Raw genomic sequence first — 13,615 nt, forward strand, 5'->3', positions numbered from 1 at the left:
ATGGAGAAAAGAACCACGGGGTGGTCAGCATGGGGAGGACAGGAAAAATGATGTGGCAATGTAGGATAGGTTTCTGAAAAACATCGCGGGGTGGTGGGCATTGTATGGGTGTGTAACATTACATTCACTAGTAGGAGGGAGAAAAACATCACGGGGTGGTGTGAATCATAGGGTCTGAATTAGGATAGGCAGTGAGTGGCAATGTAGGATGGAGAAAAGCACCACGGTGTGGTCAGCATGGGGAGGTCAGGAAACATGCAGTGGCAATGTAGGATAGGTTTCTGAAAAACATCGCGGTGAGGTGCGCATTGTGTGGGTGTGTAACATTACATTCCCTAGTAGGAGTGAAACAAACATCACGGAGTGGTGTGAATCATAGGGTCTGAAATAGGATAGGCAGTGAGTGGCAATGTAGGATGGAGAAAAGCACCACGGGGTGGTCAGCATGGGGAGGTCCTGAAACATGCAGTGGCAATGTAGGATAGGTTTCTGAAAAACATCGGGGGTTGGTGCGCATTGTAAGGGTGTGTAACATTACATTCACTAGTAGGAGTGAGGAAAACATCACGGGGTGGTGTGAATCATAGGGTAGGAAGTAGGATAGGCAGTGAGTGGCAATGTAGGATGGAGAAAAGGACCACGGGGTGGTCAGCATGGGGAGTCAGGAAACATGCAGTGGCAATGTACGATAGGTTTCTGAAAAACATCGCGGTGTCGTGCGCATTGTATGGGTGTGTAACATTACATATACTGGCAGGAGTGAGAAAAACATCACGGGGTGGTGTGAATCATAGGGTCTCAATTAGGATAGGCAATGAGTGGCAATGTAGGATGGAGAAAAGCACCCTGGGGTGGTCAGCATGGGGAGGTCAGGAAACATGCACTGGCAATGTAGGATAGGTTTCTGAAAAACATCGCGGGGTGGTGCGCATTGTATGGGTGTGTAACATTACATTCACTAGTAGGAGTGAGAAAAACATCACGGGGTGGTGTGAATCATAGGGTCTGAATTAGGATAGGCAGTGAGTTGCAATGCAGGATGGAGAAAAGCACCACGGAGTGGTCAGCATGGTGAGGTCAGGAAACATATAGTGGCAATGTAGGATAGGTTTCTAAAAAACATCGCGGAGTGGTGCGCGTTGTATGGGTGTGTAACATTACATTCACTAGTAGGAGTGAGAAAAACATAACGGGGTTGTGTGAATCATAGGGTCTGAATTAGGATAGGCAGTGAGCGGCAATGTAGGATGGAGAAGAGCACCACGGGGTGGTCAGCATGGGGAGGTCTGGAAACACGCAGTGGCAATGTAGGATAGGTTTCTGAAAAACATCACGGGGTGGTGCGCATTGTATGGGTGTGTAAAATTACATTCATTAGTAGGAGTGAGAAAAACATCACGGGGTGGTGTGAATCATAGGGTCTGAATTAGGATAGGCAGTGAGTGGCAATGTAGGATGGAGAAAAGCACCACGGGGTGGTCAGCATGGGGAGGTCAGGAAACATGCAGTGGCAATGTAGGATAGGTTTCTGAAAAACATCGCGGGGTTGTGTGCATTGTATGGGTGTGTAACATTACATTCCCTAGTAGGAGTGAGAAAAACATCACGGAGTGGTGTGAATCATAGGGTCTGAAATAGGATAGGCAGTGAGTGGCAATGTAGAATGGAGAAAAGCACCACGGGGTGGTCAGCATGGGGAGGTCCTGAAACATGCATTGGCAATGTAGGATAGGTTTCTGAAAAACATCGGGGGTTGGTGCGCATTGTATGGGTGTGTAACATTACATTCACTAGTAGGAGTGAGGAAAACATCACGGGGTGGTGTGAATCATAGGGTAGGAAGTAGGATAGGCAGTGAGTGGCAATGTAGGATGGAGAAAAGGACCACGGTGTGTTCAGCATGGGGAGGTCAGGAAACATGCAGTTGCAATGTAGGATAGCTTTCTGAAAAACATCGCGGGGCGGTGCGCATTGTATGGGTGTTTAACATTACATTCACTAGTAGGAGTGAGAAAAACATCACGGGGTGGTGTGAATCATAGGGTCTGAATTAGGATAGGCAGTGAGTGGCAATGTAGGATGGAGAAAAGCACCACGGGGTGGTCAGCATGGGGAGGTCAGGAAACATGCAGTGGCAATGTACGATAGGTTTCTGAAAAACATCGCGGTGTCGTGCGCATTGTATGGGTGTGTAACATTACATATACTGGCAGGAGTGAGAAAAACATCACGGGGTGGTGTGAATCATAGGGTCTGAATTAGGATAGGCAATGAGTGGCAATGTAGGATGGAGAAAAGCACCCTGGGGTGGTCAGCATGGGGAGGTCAGGAAACATGCACTGGCAATGTAGGATAGGTTTCTGAAAAACATCGCGGGGTTGTGCGCATTTTATGGGTGTGTAACATTACATTCACTAGTAGGAGTGAGAAAAACATCACGGGGTGGTGTGAATCATAGGGTCTGAATTAGGATAGGCTGTGAGGGGCAATGTAGGATGGAGAAAAGCACCACGGAGTGGTCAGCATGGGGAGGTTAGGAAACATGCAGTGGCAATGTAGGATAGGTTTCTAAAAAACATCGTGGAGTGGTGCGCATTGTATGGGTGTGAAACATTACATTCACTAGTAGGAGTGAGAAAAACATCACGGGGTGGTGTGAATCATAGGGTCTGAATTAGGATAGGCAGTGAGTGGAAATGTAGGATGGAGAAAAGCACCACGGGGTGGTCAGCATGGGGAGGTCGGGAAACATGCAGTGCCAATGTAGGATAGGTGTCTGAAAAACATCGCGGGGTGGTGCGCATTGTATGGGTGTGTAACATTACATTCACTAGTAGGAGTGAGAAAAACATCACGGGGTGGTGTGAATCATAGGGTCTGAATTAGGATAGTCAGTGAGTGGCAATGTAGGATGGAGACAAGCACCATGGGGTGTTCAGCATGGGGAGGTCAGGAAACATGCAGTGGCAATGTAGGATAGCTTTCTGAAAAACATCGCGGGGTGATGCGCATTGTATGGGTGTGTAACATTACATTCACTAGTAGGAATGAGAAAAACATCAAGGGGTGGTGTGAATCATAGGGTCTGAATTAGGATAGGGAGGGAGTGGCAATGTAGGATGGAGAAAAGCACCACGGGGTGGTCAGCATGGGAAGGTCAGGAAACATGCAGTGGCAATGTAGGATAGGTTTCTGAAAAACATCGCGGGGTTGTGTGCATTGTATGGGTGTGTAACATTACATTCACTAGTAGGAGTGAGAAAAACATCACAGGGTGGTGTGAATCATAGGATATGAATTATGATTGGCAGTGAATGGCAATGTAGGATGGAGAAAAGCACCACGGAGTGGTCAGCATGGGGAGGTCAGGAAACATGCAGTGGCAATGTAGGATAGGTTTCTGAAAAACATCGCGGTGAGGTGCGCATTGTGTGGGTGTGTAACATTACATTCCCCAGTAGGAGTGAGAAAAACATCACGGAGTGGTGTGAATCATAGGGTCTGAAATAGGATAGGCAGTGAGTGGCAATGTAGGATGGAGAAAAGCACCACGGGGTGGTCAGCATGGGGAGGTCCTGAAACATGCAGTGGCAATGTAGGATAGGTTTCTGAAAAACATCGGGGGTTTGTGCGCATTGTATGGGTGTGTAACATTACATTCACTAGTAGGAGTGAGGAAAACATCACGGGGTGGTGTGAATCATAGGGTAGGAAGTAGGATAGGCAGTGAGTGGCAATGTAGGATGGAGAAAAGGACCACGGTGTGTTCAGCATGGGGAGGTCAGGAAACATGCAGTTGCAATGTAGGATAGCTTTCGGAAAAACATCGCGGGGCGGTGCGCATTGTATGGGTGTTTAACATTACATTCACTAGTAGGAGTGAGAAAAACATCACGGGGTGGTGTGAATCATAGGGTCTGAATTAGGATAGGCAGTGAGTGGCAATGTAGGATGGAGAAAAGCACCACGGGGTGGTCAGCATGGGGAGTCAGGAAACTTGCAGTGGCAATGTACGATAGGTTTCTGAAAAACATCGCGGTGTCGTGCGCATTGTATGGGTGTGTAACATTACATATACTGGCAGGAGTGAGAAAAACATCACGGGGTGGTGTGAATCATAGGGTCTCAATTAGGATAGGCAATGAGTGGCAATGTAGGATGGAGAAAAGCACCCTGGGGTGGTCAGCATGGGGAGGTCAGGAAACATGCAGTGGCAATGTAGGATAGGTTTCTGAAAATCATCGCGGGGTGGTGCGCATTGTATGGGTTTGTAACATTACATTCACTAGTACGAGTGAGAAAAACATCACGGGGTGGTGTGAATCATAGGGTCTGAATTAGGATAGGCTGTGAGGGGCAATGTAGGATGGAGAAAAGCACCACGGTGTGGTCAGCATGGGGAGGTCAGGAAACATGCAGTGGCAATGTAGGTAGCTTTCTGAAAAACATCGCGGGGTGATGCGCATTGTATGGGTGTGTAACATTACATTCACTAGTAGGAATGAGAAAAACATCAAGGGGTGGTGTGAATCATAGGGTCTGAATTAGGATAGGGAGGGAGTGGCAATGTAGGATGGAGAAAAGCACCACGGGGTGGTCAGCATGGGAAGGTCAGGAAACATGCAGTGGCAATGTAGGATAGGTTTCTGAAAAACATCCTGGTGTCGTGCACATTGTATGGGTGTGTAACATTACATTCACTAGTAGGAGTGAGAAAAACATCACGGGGTGGTGTGAATCATAGGGTCTGAATTAGGATAGGCAGTGAGTGGCAATGTAGGATGGAGAAAAGCACCATGGTGTGGTCAGCATGGGGAGGTCAGGAAACATGCAGTGGCAATGTAGGATAGGTTTCTGAAAAAGATCGCGGGGTGGTTCGCATTGCATGGGTGTGTAACATTACATTCACTAGTAGGACTGAGAAAAACATCACGGGGTGGTGTGATCATAGGGTCTGAATTAGGATATGCAGTGAGTGTCAATGTAGGATGGAGAAAAGCACCACGGGGTTGTCAGCATGCGGAGGTCAGGAAAAATGCAGTGGCAATGTAGGATAGTTTTCTGAAAAACATCGCGGGGTGGTGCGCAATGTATGTGTGTGTAACATTACATTCACTAGTAGGAGTGAGAAAAACATCAGGGGGCGGTGTTATCATAGGATCTGAATTAGGATAGGCAGTGAGTGGCAATGTAGGATGGAGAGAAGCACCACGGTGTGGTCAGCATGGGGAGGTCAGGAAACATGCAGTGGCAATGTAGGATAGGTTTTTGAAAAACATCGCGGGGTGGTGTGCATTGTATGGGTGTGTAACATTACATTCACTATAGGAGTGAGAAAACATCACGGGGTGGTGTGATCATAGGATCTGAATTAGGATATGCAGTGAGTGTCAATGTTGGATGGAGAAAAGCACCACGGGGTGGTCAGCATGGGGAGGTCAGGAAATATGCAGTGGCAATGTAGGATAGTTTTCTTAAAAACATCGCGGGGTGGTGCGCATTGTATGGGTGTGTAACATTACATTCACTAGTAGGAATGAGAAAAACATCAAGGGGTGGTGTGAATCATAGGGTCTGAATTAGGATAGGGAGTGAGTGGCAATGTAGGATGGAGAAAAGCACCACGGGGTGGTCAGCATTGGAAGGTCAGGAAACATGTCGTGGCAAAGTAGGATAGGTTTCTGAAAAACATCGCGGGGTGGTGCGCATTGTATGGGTGTGTAACATTAGATTCACTAGTAGGAGTGAGAAAAACATCACGGGGGGGTGTGAATCATAGGGTCTTAATTAGGATAGGCAGTGAGTGGCAATGTAGGATGGAGAAAAGCACCACGGGGTGGTCAGCATGGGGAGGTCAGGAAACATGCAGTGGCAATGTAGGATAGGTTTCTGAAAAACATCGCGGGGTTGTGTGCATTGTATGGGTGTGTAACATTACATTCACTAGTAGGAGTGAGAAAAACATCACAGGGTGGTGTGAATCATAAGATATGAATTAGGATTGGCAGTGAATGGCAATGTAGGATGGAGAAAAGCACCACGGGGTGGTCAGCATGGGGAGGTCAGGAAACAGGCAGTGGCAATGTAGGATAGGTTTCTGAAAAACATTGCGGGGTGGTGCGCATTGTATGGGTGTGTAAAATTACATTCATTAGTAGGAGTGAGAAAAACATCACGGGGTGGTGTGCATCATAGGGTCTGAATAAGGATAGGCAGTGAGTGGCAATGTAGGATGGAGAAAAGCACCACGGGGTGGTCAGCATGGGGAGGTCAGGAAAAATGATGTGGCAATGTAGGATAGGTTTCTGAAAAACATCGCGGGGTGGTGGGCATTGTATGGGTGTGTAACATTACATTCACTAGTAGGAGGGAGAAAAACATCACGGGGTGGTGTGAATCATAGGGTCTGAATTAGGATAGGCAGTGAGTGGCAATGTAGGATGGAGAAAAGCACCACGGTGTGGTCAGCATGGGGACGTCAGGAAACATGCAGTGGCAATGTAGGATAGGTTTCTGAAAAACATCGCGGTGTGGTGTGCATTGTGTGGGTGTGTAACATTACATTCCCTAGTAGGAGTGAGAAAAACATCACGGAGTGGTGTGAATCATAGGGTCTGAAATAGGATAAGCAGTGAGTGGCAATGTAGGATGGAGAAAAGCAACACGGGGTGGTCAGCATGGGGATGTACTGAAACATGCAGTGGCAAAGTAGGATAGGTTTCTGAAAAACATCGGGGGGTGGTGCGCATTGTATGGGTGTGTAACATTACATTCACTAGTAGGAGTGAGGAAAACATCACAGGGTGGTGTGAATCATAGGGTAGGAAGTAGGATAGGCAGTGAGTGGCAATGTAGGATGGAGAAAAGGACCACGGTGTGTTCAGCATGGGGAGGTCAGGAAACATGCAGTTGCAATGTAGGATAGCTTTCTGAAAAACATCGCGGGGTGGTGCGCATTGTATGGGTGTTTAACATTACATTCACTAGTAGGAGTGAGAAAAACATCACGGGGTGGTGTGAATCATAGGGTCTGAATTAGGATAGTCAGTGAGTGGCAATGTAGGATGGAGAAAAGCACCACAGGGTGGTCAGCATGGGGAGGTCAGGAAACATGCAGTGGCAATATAGGATAGGTTTCTGAAAAACATCGCGGTGTCGTGCGCATTGTATGGGTGTGTAATATTACATATACTGGCAGGAGTGAGAAAAACATCACGGGGTGGTGTGAATCATAGGGTCTGAATTAGGATAGGCAATGAGTGGCAATGTAGGATGGAGAAAAGCACCCTGGGGTGGTCAGCATGGGGAGGTCAGGAAACATGCACTGGCAATGTAGGATAGGTTTCTGAAAAACATCGCGGGGTGGTGCGCATTGTATGGGTGTGTAACATTACATTCACTAGTAGGAGTGAGAAAAACATCACGGGGTGGTGTGAATCATAGGGTCTGAATTAGGATAGGCAGTGAGTGGCAATGTAGGATGGAGAAAAGCACCCTGGGGTGGTCAGCATGGGGAGGTCAGGAAACATGCACTGGCAATGTAGGATAGGTTTCTGAAAAACATCGCGGGGTGGTGCGAATTGTATGGGTGTGTAACATTACATTCACTAGTAGGAGTGAGAAAAACATCACGGGGTGGTGTGAATCATAGGGTTTGAATTAGGATAGGCAGTGAGTTGCAATGCAGGATGGAGAAAAGCACCACGGAGTGGTCAGCATGGGAAGGTCAGGAAACATGCAGTGGCAATGTAGGATAGGTTTCTGAAAAACATCCTGGTGTCGTGCACATTGTATGGGTGTGTAACATTACATTCACTAGTAGGAGTGAGAAAAACATCACGGGGTGGTGTGAATCATAGGGTCTGAATTAGGATAGGCAGTGAGTGGCAATGTAGGATGGAGAAAAGCACCACGGGGTGGTCAGCATGGGGAGGTCAGGAAACATGCAGTGGCAATGTACGATAGGTTTCTGAAAATATCGCAGTGTGGTGTGCATTGTATAGGTGTGTAACATTACATTCACTAGTAGGACTGAGAAAAAGATCACGGGGTGGTGTGATCATAGGGTCTGAATTAGGATATGCAGTGAGTGTCAATGTAGGATGGAGAAAAGAACCACGGGGTTGTCAGCATGCGGAGGTCAGGAAAAATGCAGTGGCAATGTAGGATAGTTTTCTGAAAAACATCGTGGGGTGGTGCGCAATGTATGTGTTTAACATTACATTCACTAGTAGGAGTGAGAAAAACATCACGGGGTGGTGTGAATCATAGGATCTGAATTAGGATAGTCAGTGAGTGGCAATGTAGGATGGAGACAAGCACCATGGGGTGTTCAGCATGGGGAGGTCAGGAAACATGCAGTGGCAATGTAGGATAGCTTTCTGAAAAACATCGCGGAGTGGTGCGCGTTGTATGGGTGTGTAACATTACATTCACTAGTAGGAATGAGAAAAACATCAAGGGGTGGTGTGAATCATAGGGTCTGAATTAGGATAGGGAGGGAGTGGCAATGTAGGATGGAGAAAAGCACCACGGGGTGGTCAGCATGGGAAGGTCAGGAAACATGCAGTGGCAATGTAGGATAGGTTTCTGAAAAACATCCTGGTGTCGTGCACATTTTATGGGTGTGTAACATTACATTCACTAGTAGGAGTGAGAAAAACATCACGGGGTGGTGTGAATCATAGGGTCTGAATTAGGATAGGCAGTGAGTGGCAATGTAGGATGGAGAAAAGCACCATGGTGTGGTAAGCATGGGGAGGTCAGGAAACATGCAGTGGCAATGTAGGATAGGTTTCTGAAAAAGATCGCGGGGTGGTTCGCATTGCATGGGTGTGTAACATTACATTCACTAGTAGGACTGAGAAAAACATCACGGGGTGGTGTGATCATAGGGTCTGAATTAGGATATGCAGTGAGTGTCAATGTAGGATGGAGAAAAGCACCACGGGGTTGTCAGCATGCGGAGGTCAGGAAAAATGCAGTGGCAATGTAGGATAGTTTTCTGAAAAACATCGCGGGGTGGTGCGCAATGTATGTGTGTGTAACATTACATTCACTAGTAGGAGTGAGAAAAACATCATGGGGCTGTGTTATCATAGGATCTGAATTAGGATAGGCAGTGAGTGGCAATGTAGGATGGAGAGAAGCACCACGGTGTGGTCAGCATGGGGAGGTCAGGAAACATGCAGTGGCAATGTAGGATAGGTTTTTGAAAAACATCGCGGGGTGGTGTGCATTGTATGGGTGTGTAACATTACATTCACTATAGGAGTGAGAAAACATCACGGGGTGGTGTGATCATAGGATCTGAATTAGGATATGCAGTGAGTGTCAATGTTGGATGGAGAAAAGCACCACGGGGTGGTCAGCATGGGGAGGTCAGGAAATATGCAGTGGCAATGTAGGATAGTTTTCTTAAAAACATCGCGGGGTGGTGCGCATTGTATGGGTGTGTAACATTACATTCACTAGTAGGAATGAGAAAAACATCAAGGGGTGGTGTGAATCATAGGGTCTGAATTAGGATAGGGAGTGAGTGGCAATGTAGGATGGAGAAAAGCACCACGGGGTGGTCAGCATTGGAAGGTCAGGAAACATGTCGTGGCAAAGTAGGATAGGTTTCTGAAAAACATCGCGGGGTGGTGCGCATTGTATGGGTGTGTAACATTACATTCACTAGTAGGAGTGAGAAAAACATCACGGGGGGGTGTGAATCATAGGGTCTTAATTAGGATAGGCAGTGAGTGGCAATGTAGGATGGAGAAAAGCACCACGGGGTGGTCAGCATGGGGAGGTCAGGAAAAATGATGTGGCAATGTAGGATAGGTTTCTGAAAAACATCGCGGGGTGGTGGGCATTGTATGGGTGTGTAACATTACATTCACTAGTAGGAGGGAGAAAAACATCACGGGGTGGTGTGAATCATAGGGTCTGAATTAGGATAGGCAGTGAGTGGCAATGTAGGATGGAGAAAAGCACCACGCTGTGGTCAGCATGGGGAGGTCAGGAAACATGCAGTGGCAATGTAGGATAGGTTTCTGAAAAACATCGCGGTGTGGTGCGCATTGTGTGGGTGTGTAACATTACATTCCCTAGTAGGAGTGAGAAAAACATCACGGAGTGGTGTGAATCATAGGGTCTGAAATAGGATAAGCAGTGAGTGTCAATGTAGGATGGAGAAAAGCAACACGGGGTGGTCAGCATGGGGATGTACTGAAACATGCAGTGGCAAAGTAGGATAGGTTTCTGAAAAACATCGGGGGGTGGTGCTCATTGTATGGGTGTGTAACATTACATTCACTAGTAGGAGTGAGGAAAGCATCACAGGGTGGTGTGAATCATAGGGTAGGAAGTAGGATAGGCAGTGAGTGGCAATGTAGGATGGAGAAAAGGACCACGGTGTGTTCAGCATGGGGAGGTCAGGAAACATGCAGTTGCAATGTAGGATAGCTTTCTGAAAAACATCGCGGGGTGGTGCGCATTGTATGGGTGTTTAACATTACATTCACTAGTAGGAGTGAGAAAAACATCACGGGGTGGTGTGAATCATAGGGTCTGAATTAGGATAGGCAGTGAGTGGCAATGTAGGATGGAGAAAAGCACCACGGGGTGGTCAGCATGGGGAGGTCAGGAAACATGCAGTGGCAATATAGGATAGGTTTCTGAAAAACATCGCGGTGTCGTGCGCATTGTATGGGTGTGTAACATTACATATACTGGCAGGAGTGAGAAAAACATCACGGGGTGGTGTGAATCATAGGGTCTGAATTAGGATAGGCAATGAGTGGCAATGTAGGATGGAGAAAAGCACCCTGGGGTGGTCAGCATGGGGAGGTCAGGAAACATGCACTGGCAATGTAGGATAGGTTTCTGAAAAACATCGCGGGGTGGTGCGCATTGTATGGGTGTGTAACATTACATTCACTAGTAGGAGTGAGAAAAACATCACGGGGTGGTGAGAATCATAGGGTCTGAATTAGGATAGGCAGTGAGTTGCAATGCAGGATGGAGAAAAGCACCACGGAGTGGTCAGCATGGGAAGGTCAGGAAACATGCAGTGGCAATGTAGGATAGGTTTCTGAAAAACATCCTGGTGTCGTGCACATTGTATGGGTGTGTAACATTACATTCACTAGTAGGAGTGAGAAAAACATCACGGGGTGGTGTGAATCATAGGGTCTGAATTAGGATAGGCAGTGAGTGGCAATGTAGGATGGAGAAAAGCACCACGGGGTGGTCAGCATGGGGAGGTCAGGAAACATGCAGTGGCAATGTACGATAGGTTTCTGAAAATATCGCAGTGTGGTGTGCATTGTATAGGTGTGTAACATTACATTCACTAGTAGGACTGAGAAAAAGATCACGGGGTGGTGTGATCATAGGGTCTGAATTAGGATATGCAGTGAGTGTCAATGTAGGATGGAGAAAAGAACCACGGGGTTGTCAGCATGCGGAGGTCAGGAAAAATGCAGTGGCAATGTAGGATAGTTTTCTGAAAAACATCGTGGGGTGGTGCGCAATGTATGTGTTTAACATTACATTCACTAGTAGGAGTGAGAAAAACATCACGGGGTGGTGTGAATCATAGGGTCTGAATTAGGATAGTCAGTGAGTGGCAATGTAGGATGGAGACAAGCACCATGGGGTGTTCAGCATGGGGAGGTCAGGAAACATGCAGTGGCAATGTAGGATAGCTTTCTGAAAAACATCGTGGGGTGATGCGCATTGTATGGGTGTGTAACATTACATTCACTAGTAGGAATGAGAAAAACATCAAGGGGTGGTGTGAATCATAGGGTCTGATGTAGGATGGAGAAAAGCACCACGGGGTGGTCAGCATGGGAAGGTCAGGAAACATGCAGTGGCAATGTAGGATAGGTTTCTGAAAAACATCGCGGGGTTGTGTGCATTGTATGGGTGTGTAACATTACATTCACTAGTAGGAGTGAGAAAAACATCACAGGGTGGTGTGAATCATAGGATATGAATTATGATTGGCAGTGAATGGCAATGTAGGATGGAGAAAAGCACCACGGGGTGGTCAGCATGGGGAGGTCAGGAAACATGCAGTGGCAATGTAGGATAGGTTTCTGAAAAACATCGTGGTGAGGTGCGCATTGTGTGGGTGTGTAACATTACATTCCCTAGTAGGAGTGAGAAAAACATCACGGAGTGGTGTGAATCATAGGGTCTGAAATAGGATAGGCAGTGAGTGGCAATGTAGGATGGAGAAAAGCACCACGGGGTGGTCAGCATGGGGAGGTCCTGAAACATGCAGTGGCAAAGTAGGATAGGTTTCTGAAAAACATCGGGGGTTGGTGCGCATTGTATGGGTGTGTAACATTACATTCACTAGTAGGAGTGAGGAAAACATCACGGGGTGGTGTGAATCATAGGGTAGGAAGTAGGATAGGCAGTGAGTGGCAATGTAGGATGGAGAAAAGGACCACGGTGTGTTCAGCATGGGGAGGTCAGGAAACATGCAGTTGCAATGTAGGATAGCTTTCTGAAAAACATCGCGGGGCGGTGCGCATTGTATGGGTGTTTAACATTACATTCACTAGTAGGAGTGAGAAAAACATCACGGGGTGGTGTGAATCATAGGGTCTGAATTAGGATAGGCAGTGAGTGGCAATGTAGGGTGGAGAAAAGCACCACGGGGTCGTCAGCATGGGGAGTCAGGAAACATGCAGTGGCAATGTACGATAGGTTTCTGAAAAACATCGCGGTGTCGTGCGCATTGTATGGGTGTGTAACATTACATATACTGGCAGGAGTGAGAAAAACATCACGGGGTGGTGTGAATCATAGGGTCTCAATTAGGATAGGCAATGAGTGGCAATGTAGGATGGAGAAAAGCACCCTGGGGTGGTCAGCATGGGGAGGTCAGGAAACATGCACTGGCAATGTAGGATAGGTTTCTGAAAAACATCGCGGGGTGGTGCGCATTGTATGGGTGTGTAACATTACATTCACTAGTAGGAGTGAGAAAAACATCACGGCGTGGTGTGAATCATAGGGTCTGAATTAGGATAGGCAGTGAGTGGCAATGTAGGATGGAGAAAAGCACCACGGGGTGGTCAGCATGGGGAGGTCAGGAAACATGCAGTGGCAATGTAGGATAGGTTTCTGAAAAACATCGCGGGGTTGTGTGCATTGTATGGGTGTGTAACATTACATTCACTAGTAGGAGTGAGAAAAACATCACAGGGTGGTGTGAATCATAGGATATGAATTAGGATTGGCAGTGAATGGCAATGTAGGATGGAGAAAAGCACCACGGGGTGGTCAGCATGGGGAGGTCCTGAAACATGCAGTGGCAATGTAGGATAGGTTTCTGAAAAACATTGCGGGGTGGTGCGCATTGTATGGGTGTGTAATATTACATTCACTAGAAGGAGTAAGAAAAACATCACGGGGTGGTGTGCATCATAGGGTCTGAATAAGGATAGGCAGTGAGTGGCAATGTAGGATGGAGAAAAGCACCACGGGGTGGTCAGCATGGGGAGGTCAGGAAAAATGATGTGGCAATGTAGGATAGGTTTCTGAAAAACATCGCGGGGTGGTGGGCATTGTATGGGTGTGTAACATTACATTCACTAGTAGGAGGGAG

Source organism: Cavia porcellus, unplaced genomic scaffold (assembly GCF_034190915.1).
Source record: "Cavia porcellus strain 051 isolate PalLab524CR breed Dunkin Hartley unplaced genomic scaffold, mCavPor4.1 scaffold_13, whole genome shotgun sequence".
Lineage (NCBI taxonomy): Eukaryota > Metazoa > Chordata > Mammalia > Rodentia > Caviidae > Cavia > Cavia porcellus.